Genomic DNA, 14,271 nt, shown 5'->3' on the forward strand with positions numbered 1-14,271 from the left:
TTTTTCCTTTCCTCCCTTGTACCCCTGATACTGAAAAGCCAGTCGAAGAAACTCCCCAAGACTCGTTTTGGAGTTTTAGAAAGCAGGCATTCTTCATTGCAGCGCTGGATGCACGGGGGATAGTTCCACCTAGCGTGCATGCCACAGCTTTAGCACAAACAGGTTATACAGAATAACTAATTGCATGTTAATCAGATTAGAATACATATACATAAAAACGATGGCAACCGATTATCATAGTACTGCCTACGTCCGATCACGTGCAATGAAGGATCCATTTGAGTCGAAGGGCTGCTTTTGCGACCACCGACCCATTTGAAGTTCTTGCTGGCTGTCCTTGAAGTCTTTATTCTTGTCCTTGTTCTTTGATCTTGAAGCTTACCGCAGTTTCGATCACGTGTGGTCAGTTTCAGCATTGTTCTCATCTAGCGTACAGGAACATCTAGTCATAAGAGTAAAGAACTGCAAAACTTAGGAGTACCTACCTCTGCTAGTTAATTGCTTGGCTATACTTTTGTCTATTGTTTCAATCGTAGTGTTAGTATAAGATTTCTAATAATTATTTACCAAATCTCACTTTTGCAGTCACCTAGCAGCAAACCAGTTTCCACAGCTGGTACAAAATATTAAAACCATCCCAATATTTAGACGCGCCATACAGAATGTATGGAAATAGGCTATCAGAGGTGTCCGAGGGGCAGAGGGAGCGCCGGGGGGCGCCCCAAGCCCCGGAGCAGACTCGCTGGCAGGACTCGATAGGCACGCGACTGACTGAATAAACGCTGGCCGCCCGTCCCCTTTGCCCTCCGGGCTGCGTTTGCGCTCCCTTTGCACGAGTGGAGGGGCCGTGAGGGAGCCCAGGGGAGGAGGAGGTGAGGCGCTGGGGGGGCTCGGGCCGTGTCCCCCCTGCTCCTGCTGGGCTCCAGCTGTTGCAAATATTCCGGTAAAGAAATCAAAATTTAATCACATAGAAGAGTTAGGTTTGATTAAGAAGTAAAATTGTGAAGCATAACGTATAGGATCGTTAAGTTTGAAACGTAGCCATAGAAACTTCAGGAGCTGTGTTACGCGTGACTCTAGGAACCTTAATATTGTTAAAGTTTGAAAGAGTTAACCCTAGAAACCTCACCAGGAAGTTACTGGTTCTTCTACCTTCTGTTTCAGGAAACTAAGGAAACCGTCGTGGACGCCAGTTTGCTGCTTGGAAACCCCCTTACCCTTCCCATCTCGATTTGAGGATCGAAGATGCCAGTCAGCTAAGGGTAACTAACCAATGATTGTTTTTAAATAAGAATATTGATAAGGTTATATAATCAAAGGACCGATCATTATAAAGGTTAAATTTAAGAACGAGCATAGTATGCATTTTTACAGAAGGAGCTTAGGTAACCATGACCTGACAGGAAAAGTCTGTAAAAACTGATGGATTTTGATACTAAGCAGGACACGCCTTTGGAGGAGCGATCCCCCGTGTCCCCAGCGCTGCGATAAACAAAGTGCCCGCTTCTTAACTTCAGGTTGGTGTTAAGGAGTTTTATTCCGGATTTCGGGAACGGTTTTGGCGACCCAGATGGGACCTTGCGAGTGAGACTGGACGAGATTGAGTGTCGATCGAACTCCGGCCGGCACCGAGGTATTCTCGGGGAGAACTGTCACCCTCGACTCGCAAAGCTCCTCGCAGCGTTCCCTGGAAAAAAAGGTAAGGCACTGCTGCTTTGGAATTTGTTTGGAAAGCCTGCCCGTGAGGCGCGGCGAAAGCTTCGCAGGGTTGGGGCTTGGCGGGTACCCGTCTGCAGTGGAAGCCTAGGCATCTGCCCCTAAGTCATAAGCGAAAGCTATTGCTGGGTTGGACTTTGTGTATTATTTGGGACAATTGTCATTTGCATTTGTTTGGTATTTGGTATTTGAATGTATATAAGTATAAAGGCATCAGCAAAATTGTTTAAGAATAAGAGTGCAGGAAATAGAACTGCTGATGAAAAGTTACCAAAACCATCACCGTTGGGACGTTTATTGGCACATTGGGGTGAATTGCAGGAAAAATGGTAAACAAACAGAACTTTGAGTTACAATACTATATTGCAATTACTGTTGTTTTGTAGGAGAGAGAGTAAATGGAATAAAGTGCCATAGGTAGATTTGTTCTTTTTAAGTGAACGTATCTGACGGGGACCGGAGGGGAGTCTCCCAGCAGAACCTCTGGTTACAGCTAAACCGGGAGAACAGAAAATTGAATTTGAATTGACACTAAGAGTCACCTTTTCAGTTTTAAATACCTTAGAGGGAGAGTTAAGTTTTGAAGAAATTGGCGGTGTCGGTGCAACAAGTGAACGAGAAACTAGACCCTTCTTTAAATCTTTAACAATGAAATTAGGAAAGCAATGGGTCACTCAGCAGTTTTTGTATGTGCCAGATTCTCCTAAACTCCTGTTAAGGAGAGATCTATTTGAGAACTTAGAGGCAGAAGTTAAATTAAAAAATGGAGAGATTAAAACTTCAATTCCAGAAACTAAACGTATCGAAGCAGTGGCTTTGTTGTTAACAGGATGGTTACCGAAAGCAGAAGATTATACCAGTCAAAGTCTAATGCTGTAATTCCAATCGTCTGGACTGTGAAGTTCCTGGTAAATCCAAAAAGCAGAACCTGTGAGAGTTGATTTAAAGCCAGGATCGAATCCGGTAAGAATTAAACAATACCCCCTAAGACCGGAAAGTCGGAAAGGGTTAGCAATGGTAATACAAACGTTTTTAAGATACAAATTGTTAATAGAATGTGAATCCAGATATAACACCCCGATCTTGCCTGTTAAAAGGCTAATGAAAAAGATGGTAGATTAGTTCAAGACCTCCTCAGAGCAATAAAACAAATAGTACAAGATATTCATCCGGTAGTAGCAAATCCTTATACTTTGTTAGCAAACCTAACGGAGAAACAAGAATGGTTCACAGTGTTAGACCGAAAAGATGCTTTTTTCCGTATTCCCTTGGATCCCGGTAGTCAAGAGGTTTTTGCTTTGGAATGGGAAAATCCTGAGACTGGGAGAAAAACACAATATACGTGGACAGTCTTGCCTCAAGGCTTTAAGAATAGTCTTACCATTTTTGGAAATCAATTGGCACGAGAATTAGAGATTTGGAAGAAAGAAAATAATCAAGAAATCTTGCCGAAATATATGGATGATCTGTTAATTGTAGCTGAGACGGAAGAACAATGCACAAAGTTAACTATTGACTTTTTGAACTTTTGGGGAATCAGTGGATATCGAGTGTCAAAAGAAAAAAACCCCAAATAACCCAGAAAGACACTTGAACTTTTTGCTCGTGAAAGAAGAGGTATAGCTCTGGGTATCCTGGCCCAATATGTAGGGCCAAGTGGGCGAGCTGTGGCCTACTTCTCGAAGCGATCAGGTAATGTGAGTCTGGGATGCTCTGGTCGTCCGAGAGCCGTCGCTGCAACTGTGCTACTGATCCAGGAAGCTCGTAAGTTCACCTGAGGACAAAGGATTAGAGGACAAAGGATTACTGTACGTTTCCCATATGATAACTGTTGTGCTAAAACAGAAAGGGGGGCATTGGGTATCCCCTAGCAGGATGCTGAAATACCAAGTGGTGTTGCTGGAACAAGATGATGTTTACCTAAACACTACTACCACCGTTAACCCTGTTGGGTTTTCAACAACTGATCAAGTTAAAGGAGGAGAACTGGAACGTGACTGCTTGCAGACAATCGAAAGAGTTTACTCCAGCTGACTGGCTCTCTGAGATGTGCCGCTAGAAGAAACAGATTGGGAACTGTATGCCGACGGAAGCGGTTCCATCTGTGAAGGAAAACGTTTATCAAGATAGACAATAACTACTGAGGAGGTAATTGTGTTGCCAACTTTGCCTTCGACGATATCTGCGCAAAAGGCTGAATTGATAGCTCTTATTCGAGCTCTGGAACCAAGTCAAGGAAAGCGAGTCAACACTTGGACAGACTCAAAGTATGCTTTTGGAGTAGTACGTGCGCATGGAGCGATACAGAGAGAAAGAGGACCGTTATCTGCGCAAGGAACCACCATTCAGCACGCAGAACAAATACTGAAATTGTTAGAAACCATTCAAAAACCAAGAGCAGTCATGATAATGCACTGTAAAGCACATCAGTTAGGTAAGACCGGTCCGAACGCAGGTAACCGACTGGCCGATAAAGCTGCTAAAGAGGCTGCGGAAAAAGGCATCCTAGCACTAGTTCCAGAGAAAAGTATAAAATTGCCTAAAGAAACTCCAAATTATAACGAAAAAGATGAAGAATTAATTATTAGATTGCAGGCTAACAAAATGAAACAGGATAGGCTGTAACACCGACAGGTCAAATAATAGTCCCACCCACAATAATAAGAGAAATTGCCCGAGCTGAACGTGAAATACGACAAAGATTGTTTAAACAATTAGAAGCGGATGTGAAATTTATATATAAAAATGTCCCCGAATCAGTAATAAGATCATCTTTGGGATTATGAAATAAGGAAATTTTTTAGGAGAGTATTAGCAAATTGACTTTATAGAATTGCCTTGAAAAGAAGGATCTATCCTAGTTTTAGTTGATATCTTTACTGGGTGGCCCGAGGCTTTCCCTTGTTGCACCAACAAAGCAAGGGAAGTACTCAAAGTCTTGCTCAAAGAGATAATACCAAAATGTGGGGTGCCTGTAAGAATGTCATCTGACAATGGCCCTCATTTTATAGCAAAGATTAGGAGACAAGTTGAGCAAAGTATTATCTATAGATTGAGACTATCACACCCCATATAGACCACAAGCAAGGGGGGGGGGGGAGGGGGGGGGAGGGGAGAGAGAGAGAGGGAATGAACTATACCCTTAAGCAACAGTCGAGTAAAATTTGTCAGGAAACCTCACTCCTCACATGGGTTAAAGCATTACCCATGGCTCTATTAAGAATCAGAGTATAGCCAGAAGAGAAAGAAAATTTAAGTCATTATGAAATGTTTTATGAAAGACCATATCAAGAGTCCTATGTTCTGAGTATCTTGAGTGCCTTTGGAGATAGGTTTTTAAAAGGTGTTATGATTTCTTTAAGCAAGTCTTTTCAAGAACTTTGTCAGTATGTCTCCACAGCTGGACCCTTAGAATTGGACGTAGCAGCGCATCCCTTCCGACCAGGAGATTGAATGTATGTAAAATCACTGAGAAGTGGAAAGGACCGTATCGAGTCATTTTAACAACCCTTAGAGCAGTAAAGGTCTGGGAGAAGAACCTTGGCTTCATTATTCAAGAATAAAGAAAGCACCAACAAGAAATTGGAAGTCTGAAGAAACTGGCCCTTTAAAACTGAAAATCTATAAGTAAGTTTCACATTATCTATTTGGGAAAACAGCTGTGTAAAGTTTATAATATTGGGGTTGCTATTAGGAATATTGTCGAGGGCAATAATCTTTTTGTGTGTTTAGAGGGTGTATGTATTTTTTTTTGAGGGGTTCCAAACATGAGATAAACAAAATGAAACAATTATTGTTTGAGCTGTGTTAATCTTGATATTAACCGTTTTTGTAATTTGGTTTAAAAAACCCAAAAATCTAGTTTTGTAACTGATTCAAAGTTTTGTAAAGACACAAAATTGAACCTCAGTAACAGCCTGCCTTCTGATTCCAAAGTCAGATGAAAATCTAGTTCCGTGGAGAATACTGACATTGAATTTAACCAAAACTTGAGAAAAGATGCAGAACAATGAGAATCATTTTAGCAAATTAAATGGGATGGATTTAAAAGGCAATTATTTTTTTAAAATTTGAAAGAAGGAATTATAGCGTTGTGAATTATAACATTACCAAACCATCCACCTCATGGACAAAAGAATTAATTTAATCGCCCTTCGGGAGAAACTTGTACAGGCAGCCCTTGGGGCTGTCAGTTGCCAAAACCGTAGAGCCAAGTGCAGGAAGGAACTTGGGATCATATTTAAAATATAAAACGCTGTTTAGAATTTCCTGGAGTTCCAGGATCCTTGTTAGAGCCACCCAGAGTCAGGACCGTCTATGGAAATTTAGACTGCTTTAGACAACCAGAGAAAAATCACACATCCTAAACAGAGCTGTATGAAAGTTTATACTTGCAGCTCCTCTGACCCCAAACTCCAAAGACTTTCTCTAGTAGCTAAAGCTCTAAGATGGGGATGTATTTGTAGAAAGTATAATAATATTTTAAATGATCTTTGGTCCCCTCTTAATGACGGAAAAAATTTACCTTGGAGTTGACTGTATTAAAGGACAGGTGAAAAGTTCAGGGTTAACTGTTTGGGTGACTAGTGATGATATACGATCCACTCATCTTTTCATGAAGGAGAAAAGCAAATCGTGGACTTCAGCCTTAATAACTCTCTCCTCTCTCTGGAAGAAATCTCCCTTGTGGCCTCGCTGGTGGACCCAGGTAAATGGAAAAGATGATACCTGGCAATCGCCAAGTCTTAGAACTAAAATAAGATGGGTATTAAAATCTGTATTTTGACCCCAGTTAACACCCCTTCCAATTGAGATGACTCTTGACATCTTTCATTCAATCAAGGAAGTGCCTCCTGCTTAACTTCCCATGGGTGTTGAGGAGTTTTGTTCCGGATTTCGGTCCCCCAGCTGCGGGCCGGGGCTGGAGGAGCTGCAGGTGCGGGCAGTGAGGCTGATGGCGACGGCCCCTCCCTGGAAAGGGGGGGCTGCCGGGGGAGGGGCCGGGGCGGGGCCGGTGGGAGCCGAGGCAGGAGCGGAGCGGTGGCCGGGCTGCGGCTGCCCCTCGGGAGAAGGTGAGCGGGGCCGGGCGCCCCTCGGACGGCGAACGTCGGAGGCGGGGGTGTCCCGGGGGAGGTGGGGGCCGCCTGTGCCGACGCCGGGGGCGGGGGGGGAGCTGGGGGCTCAAAGAGGGGCTGGAAGCACGTGCGCGCGGAGGGGGCGGGGCGGCTCACGGGGCGGCTCACAGGGCGGCTGGGAGCACGTGCGCGTGGGGGGGGGGGTGCTCACCGGGCCCCGTGGCGGGGCTGCGCAGTCGCCCGGCGGGTCCCGGGGAAAGCCCCGAGGAGGACGGCGGGGTCCGTATCGCACGCACGGAGCGGCAGCGGGGCCGCGCCGTGCCGGGGCGGGGGCGGCGGGCGCTGCCCGAAGCTGGAGCCGGGCGGGGGGGGGCCGCGCCGTGCCGGGGCGGCGGCGGCGGGCGCTGCCCGAAGCTGGAGCCGGGCGGGGGGGGGGCCGCGCCGTGCCGGGGCGGCGGCGGCGGGCGCTGCCCGAAGCTGGAGCCGGGCGGGGGGGGGCCGCGCCGTGCCGGGGCGGCGGCGGCGGCGGGCGCTGCCCGAAGCTGGAGCCGGGCGGGGGGGGGCCGCGCCGTGCCGGGGCGGCGGCGGCGGCGGGCGCTGCCCGAAGCTGGAGCCGGGCGGGGGGGGGCCGCGCCGTGCCGGGGCGGCGGCGGCGGCGGGCGCTGCCCGAAGCTGGAGACGGGCGGGGGGGGGCCGCGCCGTGCCGGGGCGGCGGCGGGCGCTGCCCGACGCTGGAGCCGGGCGGGGGGGGGGCCGCGCTGTGCCGGGGCGGCGGCGGCGGCGGGAGCGCGCTGGAGCCGCGCGGACCGGCGCTGGGGGCTCGGCGGGGACTGCGGCTGCGCCGGCGTGGGGGTGGGCGGAAACGGAAGCGGCGTCCCCTCGGGGTCAGGCAGCAGGGCAGGCTGCCTCCCGGGGCATGCCGGGAGCTGTAGTTTTCGCGGACTCGGCGGCCGGGCAGCAGCGCGGCTCTCGGGCGCGGCGTAGTCCTCGCTGCCGCCGCGGCCCCCGGAGTCCGACCAGGTCAGACTCAGGAGCGTTGCCGGTTTCGCGTGGTTTTCCGCGGGCTTCCCGCTGCGCCCGCTCCCCGACCAGCCGTGCGGACGCGCCTCCCGGGCGCATGCGCCGTCCTGCGCGTGGGGCAGCCCGGCGTTCGCGCGCCGGCTCCGGCCCCTCCGGCGCATGCGCGGTGTCCGGGAGCAGCGTGGCGGCGGCGGGCGATCGCCTCCGGCGGGGGCGGTGGCGGGGGGGTGCCTCCTGCCCGCCGGCCGCCCGGGGCTGGCGGGACGGGAAGCTGCGAAGCGGCCGCTGCGGCAGGCTCCCGGTCCGCTGGAGGCGAGCCGGGCCAGGGCAGCGCCGGGCAGTTCCCCGAGAGCCGATAGAAGGGAAGAGGGGACGGAGGCGGGCACCCCCCAGGCGCGGCCAGCGGGCGCCTCCCTGAGTTGCCGGAGCTCCCCCGGCGCCTTCCCCCGGCCCCGCTCGGCCCGTGCCGCTGCCCCCAGCTCCAGCCCCTCCCCTGAAGCCTGTGCTGTAGCCGCAGGCAGCCCCCGAGCCCTGTCGTGAGGGCAGCAAGCTGGCCCTCCGATGTTCTCGAGTCTCCCTGAACGTGGGTGCCGTTAGCAGCGGAGCAGGGAACGAGCGGTGTCTGTGGAAGCCCCTGCGGAAGGAGGGGCTCCGGCCAGGGTCGAGCTACAGTAATAACGGTCACTGCTGCCTCTTTCCCTCTCCCAGAGGCCACGCTGTGAGTGCGGTTTTCCGCTCGTCCCCGGGGATGCCGTTGACTGCAGCAGCCTCAGGCTCGCGTGGGCTGTCTCTGCCTGGCCTCCCTCTCCTCGCGGCGCGGGAGCACAGAGGGACAGGCGGAGCGCTTGCTGGCTGTGGACGGGAGCTGCTGAAGCTGGAGAGGCCACAGAAAAGTAAAGAAGAAGAAACGGAAGGCCATCTGGCTGGCAGCTGCCTCCCGCTGCAGGCAAGAGAGAGCCTGCCTCTCTGGGTGTGGGAGGATCCCTCCTCGTAGTCTGCAGCAGGTCAGGCTGCCAGGGTCTGTATGCATGACCAGCAGCGCGGTACGGCCACGTAGTGAGCGAGCAAGCGAGGCTACGTGTCTAGGAGGCCTCATCTCGTAAGAGCTGCGAGACGCTCGCGTGTTCCGTTATGTGGAGGACAGCCAAGCAACTGGAGTTACAGAAGAGGAAGGCAGGAGAGAAGGAGAAAGAAGCATGTGAACTGGCAAGGTCTCCTGGCAGCTCTAAGAGTGAGAGCTGTGGTTTAAATTCCTTTCTCTGTTCTGTATTCTGGATACACTTTTACTTTCTTAGATTCTCTTGTTCCAGGTCCCTGTCCCTATGTTTTAACTTCTTCCCTCACTGTCCCATAGCCCATTGTTGTCTTTATTATTCTCTCTCTATCTGGTTCCCTGTCCCTATTCTTTATTTTCTCTCTCTCTCCCCTTTAGATCATCAGTGTTTTTGATATTTCTCAGTCTCTCTCATCTACCTCACTGTCCCCTTTTTTAATTCTTTCTTCTGCCCTATGGCTCATCACTAGTATTTGTTTTTCTCCATCTCTCTGTCTGGTATCCTCTCCCTTTTTATCAGTTCCTCCTCTCTGTCCTGTAGCCCATTGCTACCCCCCTCCCCCCCACCGCATCTTTCTCTGTCTCACTTTTCCTACTTTTCAATCCCCCCTCTCTGCCCTGTAGCCGATCACTGTTGTAGTGAGTTTGTGTGGCAAGCTGGGGCAGGGGAGTGGGCAGGGGCTGCAGGGGTGGGTTCTGTGAGAAGACAGCAGGACTTGTCCCCATGTTGGGCACAGCCAGTTCCAGCTCCAAGGTGGAGCTGCTACTGGTCAAAGCTGAGCCAACCAGCAACGCTAGTAGCACCTCTGTGATATTTAAGAAGGGCTAAAAAAATGCTGTGCAGAAGCTGTCAGTCCTGCAGACACCACAGTCAGTGAAGAAGGAAATGGAGGAGGTGATCCAGGTCCTAAAGCAGATTCCCCTGCAGCCTGCAGTGAAGACCATGGTGACACAGGCTGTCCCCCTGCAGCCCACGGAGGTCCATGGCAGAGCAGATATGCACGCTGCAGCCAATGGGGAACCCCTCGCCAGAGCAGGCGGATGCACCCAAAGGGGAGGCTGTGACACTGTGGAGAGGAGCCCACACTGGAGCAGGTTTTCTGGCAGGACCTGTGGCCCCATGGGAGTGACACCACACTGGAACAGAAGAAGATCATGAAGAAGGAAGGAGCAGCAGAGACAACTTGTGATGAATGACTGCAACCCCCCGCTCCCTCTCTCCCTGTGCTGCTCGGTAGGAGGAGGTAGAGAAGTCAGGAGTGAAAATGAGCCCAGGAAGGAAAGAGAGGGGTGGGGGGAAGGTGTTTTTCAGATTTGTTCATATTTCTCATTATTGTACTCTGATTTTGACTGACAAATTAATTTCCCCAAGTTGAGTCTGTTTTGCCTGTGACAGTAATTGGTGAGTGATCTCTTTGTCCTTATCTTGACCCACAAGCTTTTTTTGTTGTATTTTCTATCCTCCTGTCTTGTTGAGGAGGAGGAATGATAGAGTGGCTTGGTGGACACTCGTCAGCCAGGCAAGGTCAACGCACCACAGTTTCCTTCTATCAGGCTCTCCGTCCCTGTTTTTTAAATCTTGCCTATGTTTCTTGTATGTCATCACTTTTGAAACTTCCTACCTCTCCATCCCTATTTAAATTCTTGCATGTTTCTTAAACCCAGTTGCTTTTAAAATTTTCTTGCTACTTTTCCCTCTCTTTGTCTCCCTGACCTTATTTTAATTTCTCGCCTGTGTTTCTTGTACCCTGTTGCTTTTCAAATTTCATTCTTAACGTCTCCCTCTACACAGCTTCGTGTACCTACTTTTTGATTCTTGTACTCTGTTGCTTTCAAAATTTTCTTTATATGTTTCTTTCTATCCATCTCCCTGTCTCTAGTTCTTAACTCTTCCTTCTCTGTCCTGTACTCTGTCACTTCTTACATTTTCTTTCTACATCTTCCTCTGTCTACATCTCCCTGTGCCTGTTTGTTAGTTCTTGCCTATGCTTCTTGTATGCTGTTGCTTTTAAAAATTTTTCTCTCTACCTGGCTCCCTGTTTCTTTTTTCTAGTTCTTGCGGTTTCTTCTCCTGTATCACTTGAGAATGTTTCCCTGTCCCTTGTCCTGTGTTTATCTTCCTGTCCTGCCAGTCTCTTCCCCTTCTCTCCCCTGCTTCCTATTATTTATTCCTCCATCTCCATCCCTGTTGTTCTGCTCAGTATCTCTGCTCTTCTCTCTCTACACCATTTTCCTGCTTCTTGTCCCTCTCTTGTCCCAGCATCCAATTTCTTGGCTCCCTGTCTTGCACACCTGTGTCCCTCTGTCCTTCCTCCTGCTTTTCTCTTCCCTTTTATCCCCCCATCCTGCTGCCTTTGGGCACGGAGCCTTGTAGCCAACTTATTGCCAGGATTTCTTATATGCCAGGAATTCTTATCTTAATGAATAAATTTTTCCTGTCTCCTCTGTCTCCCTGGATGTGGGTAGGGGCAGGGATGATGTGCTGTGGGGCTTTGGCAATGGCCCCTATTCCTGATGGGCTCCAGCTGGGTCTGGGATGGCCCCAGGTGTGGCCAGTGAGGCTGAGGATGGGGCTGGCCCTGCTGTGTGAAGGGGCTCCAGCTGTAAAGGGGGCTGCCTGGGCAGGGGAACTGGCTGAGGAGGGAGTGCATGGGGGTCTGGCTGGTAGGTGCCTGCAGCAAGGAATGGCCAGTCCCTGAGGCAAGGAAGGATCCCTCTGAGCTGTCCCTGGCCTTTGTTGGCTACATGCGTGAGCCACTGTGTATCAAAGCAAGCCTTGTGGATGAGGAGCATCGAGGCATCCGCTGCGTGCTGCCAAGTACGTGAGGGTCAGGCAGCCAGCACTGGGGAGGAGGAAGGGGCAGAGGCAGAGAGAGAAGCATCGGGGCGGTGAAGGTCTCCTGCCAGCACCAGGAGCTGTGGTGAGTCGCATGTCCTTTCCTTTACATCCTGGCCCACCTCTGCCTGCCTTCTTTAGACGTTTGCTTGCCTCCCTTCCTCTGTCTCCCTCTCTGCCTGCCCACCTATGTGTATGGCTCCTCAAAACTTGTTATTCTTCTGTCAACTCTGCCCAGTATCCTGTTGCCTTTTAAATTTTTAATATGCCTTTCTCTATCCAGCTGCTTCTCCCTGTTTTTTATTTTTTCTGCACTGCCTTGTACCCCATTACTTTGAAAATTTAATTTCTATGTCTTCCCCTCTCTGTCTCCCTGACCCTATATTTTAATTCCTCCCTCTCTGTCCTGTACCCAGTTGCTTGAGTCTGGCTGGGCATCGGTCAGTTGGTGGTGAGCAATTGTTTTCATTTGCTGGTTTTTTTTTCCTCGTACAATTTTTTTTTAAAAAAAGTCTTTTTAATTATTAAACTTTTTATATCAACCCATGAGTTTCTCACATTTACCCTCCCGATTCTCCCCCTATCCCACTATGGGGGAGTAAGTGAGCAGCTGTATGGTACTTAGTTGCCAGCCAGGGTTAAACCACGATGCTACATCTACTTTTATGAAGCTGCCTATTGCTATTTTTTAATTATTTCCTGTCTGTTGTGTACCCTGTTGCTTTGAAAATTTGCTTTCTAGGTCTACTTTTATCCAGTTCACTGTCTTTATTTTTTATTTTTTTCCTCTCTGTCCTGTGCCCCTGTGTCACTTTTAAATTTCCTTCATATTTCTCAGTTTTAGTTCACTGTGGCTATTTTAAAATTTTTTTTTGTCCTGTACCCAATCACTTCTTAAATTTTCCCTCTATGTCTACTTGTATCGAGCTGTGTATCACTGTTTTTTAATTCTTTCCTCACTATTGTGTACCCCGTTGCTTTTTACTTTTTCTTTCTATGTCTACTTTAACCTATTCACTGTCTTTAAGTTATTCCTGTCTGTCATGTAGCCCATCACCTTTTAAATTCTCTTCCTATGTCTGTTTGTTTAATTAGCTGTCCCCATGTTTTAATTCTTTTGTCTCTCTCACATACCCTGTTGTGCTGGTTTTGGGTGGGATTGAGTTAATTTTCTTCCCAGTAGCTAGTATGGGGCTACATTTTGGTTTTGTGCTGAAAACAGTGTTGATAACACAGGAATGTTTTTCTTATTGCTATTCATAAAGTAGTTCTGGTAGAAGTTAGGTGGTATGCACAGTCTTGCTAGAAATGAAGCATAACCCCAGAGCACTTTGGCTTTTTTATAGGAAACTAAAGCACATCAATTTTGATAACAACATTGTCATTGCATTTAATGAGCTAGTTTCTTACCTAGTTTAGAAGGGCATCTATCGTTTTCTAGCTACACCCCAGAAAAATTAATTTTAATTCCCTACCCAGTCCTATTGCTGATGCAATAGGTGTAGCTATAGTACAGGAGCAAGTAGTGTCATTTCCTGGAGGGGTTACTTTGTCTGTTCAGGGTCTCATTTGCTGTAAATTTAAGGCAGGTGAGAACAGTGCTGCTGCTCCTCCAGCTGACTCTTATAACTTCTGGTGGTTTGCCCTTCCCCTTTCCCAGGTGATTGTGCTAAGGGTGGTGGGCGGAGGCTCGGGGTATTTGAGCCACAGCCTCTGCTGAGGGAGCTCATTGTGCTCCTGGGTTTCTCTGGTGTTGGTGCTCAGCTCTTCCTTTAGTCCTTTGCAGCTTTGGAGCTGGCTCAGCCCTTTGGGAAGAGGTGTCTGCCTGAGGTAAGAGCTTCAGGACCAGTCAAGGTTCAGCAGCATGTGTGGTAGCAAGTAACACTTGTATGCAGCTTTTTTTTGTTTTTCCTTTCTTTTTTTCAGGTCAGTAATTTTGAGTGTTCAGGTGTAGAAAGATGGTTTAATAGTATGCATAGTTTGTTGTTTGTTTTGTTTTTTTTTTTTTTTTTTTTTAAATTCTTCATGCATTTTGTTTTCCTGGAATTCCCAGCTTTATTGAAAAAGGAACCTGTTTTTTTTCACCAGTTCTGCTGTATGCTGTGTAAATTGCTGATATATCTCTTAATGAGACCGATGGTGATATTGTTTAGCAGGGGTCAGGGTCAGTATCTTGTATGCATCTGTATATGGAGTTTTAGTATTTCTGAAGCAAGCAGAAGGGCCGTGAGGCACAGTGCCCTTCAGGGTTTGGGATGCCTTTCCTCATTGCCCATGGAATGCCACGTTGTCCCTAGAACCTTTGCAGCTTATGGCAGGCCCCTCGTAGATTACAAGCCTTGGGACTTGACTTTATTTTGTGGGCATGTAGCAATGCTCAGAGTCTCTGGGAAGCTGTAGGTTAGGAGGTGCCCCCAGAATTTGGGATGTGGCTCAGAAGAGCAGCTCCTGAGGAGTAGCCGCTGAAGGGGGTTCAGGGGTGTGAATTGAGGGCAGGAGGTGTCAGGAAGCAGTGGGGTTCCTTTCCTGACAGTTGAGGAGAAGAAAAGGGGTTTCTAAAGTTTTGGGAC

General features: G+C 49.0%; 2 long non-coding RNA genes across 2 annotated transcripts in view; one reads left to right on the forward strand and one right to left on the reverse strand.

Moving 5' to 3' along the window:
• Window positions 1-7,174, reverse strand: LOC142041120 (uncharacterized). Its single transcript, XR_012653360.1, has 3 exons — window positions 7,003-7,174; window positions 6,242-6,467; window positions 1-1,687 (listed from the first exon to the last, which is right to left on the reverse strand). It is a non-coding gene; the product is annotated as an uncharacterized LOC142041120 (long non-coding RNA).
• Window positions 6,730-14,271, forward strand: part of LOC142041119 (uncharacterized) — a 21,782-nt gene continuing 14,240 nt past the window's right edge. Inside the window, exon 1 of the long non-coding RNA XR_012653359.1 lies at window positions 6,730-6,788. This is a non-coding gene — a long non-coding RNA (uncharacterized LOC142041119). The remainder of the gene's footprint in view (window positions 6,789-14,271) is intronic.

Source organism: Buteo buteo, chromosome 17 (genome assembly GCF_964188355.1).
Source record: "Buteo buteo chromosome 17, bButBut1.hap1.1, whole genome shotgun sequence".
NCBI lineage: Eukaryota > Metazoa > Chordata > Aves > Accipitriformes > Accipitridae > Buteo > Buteo buteo.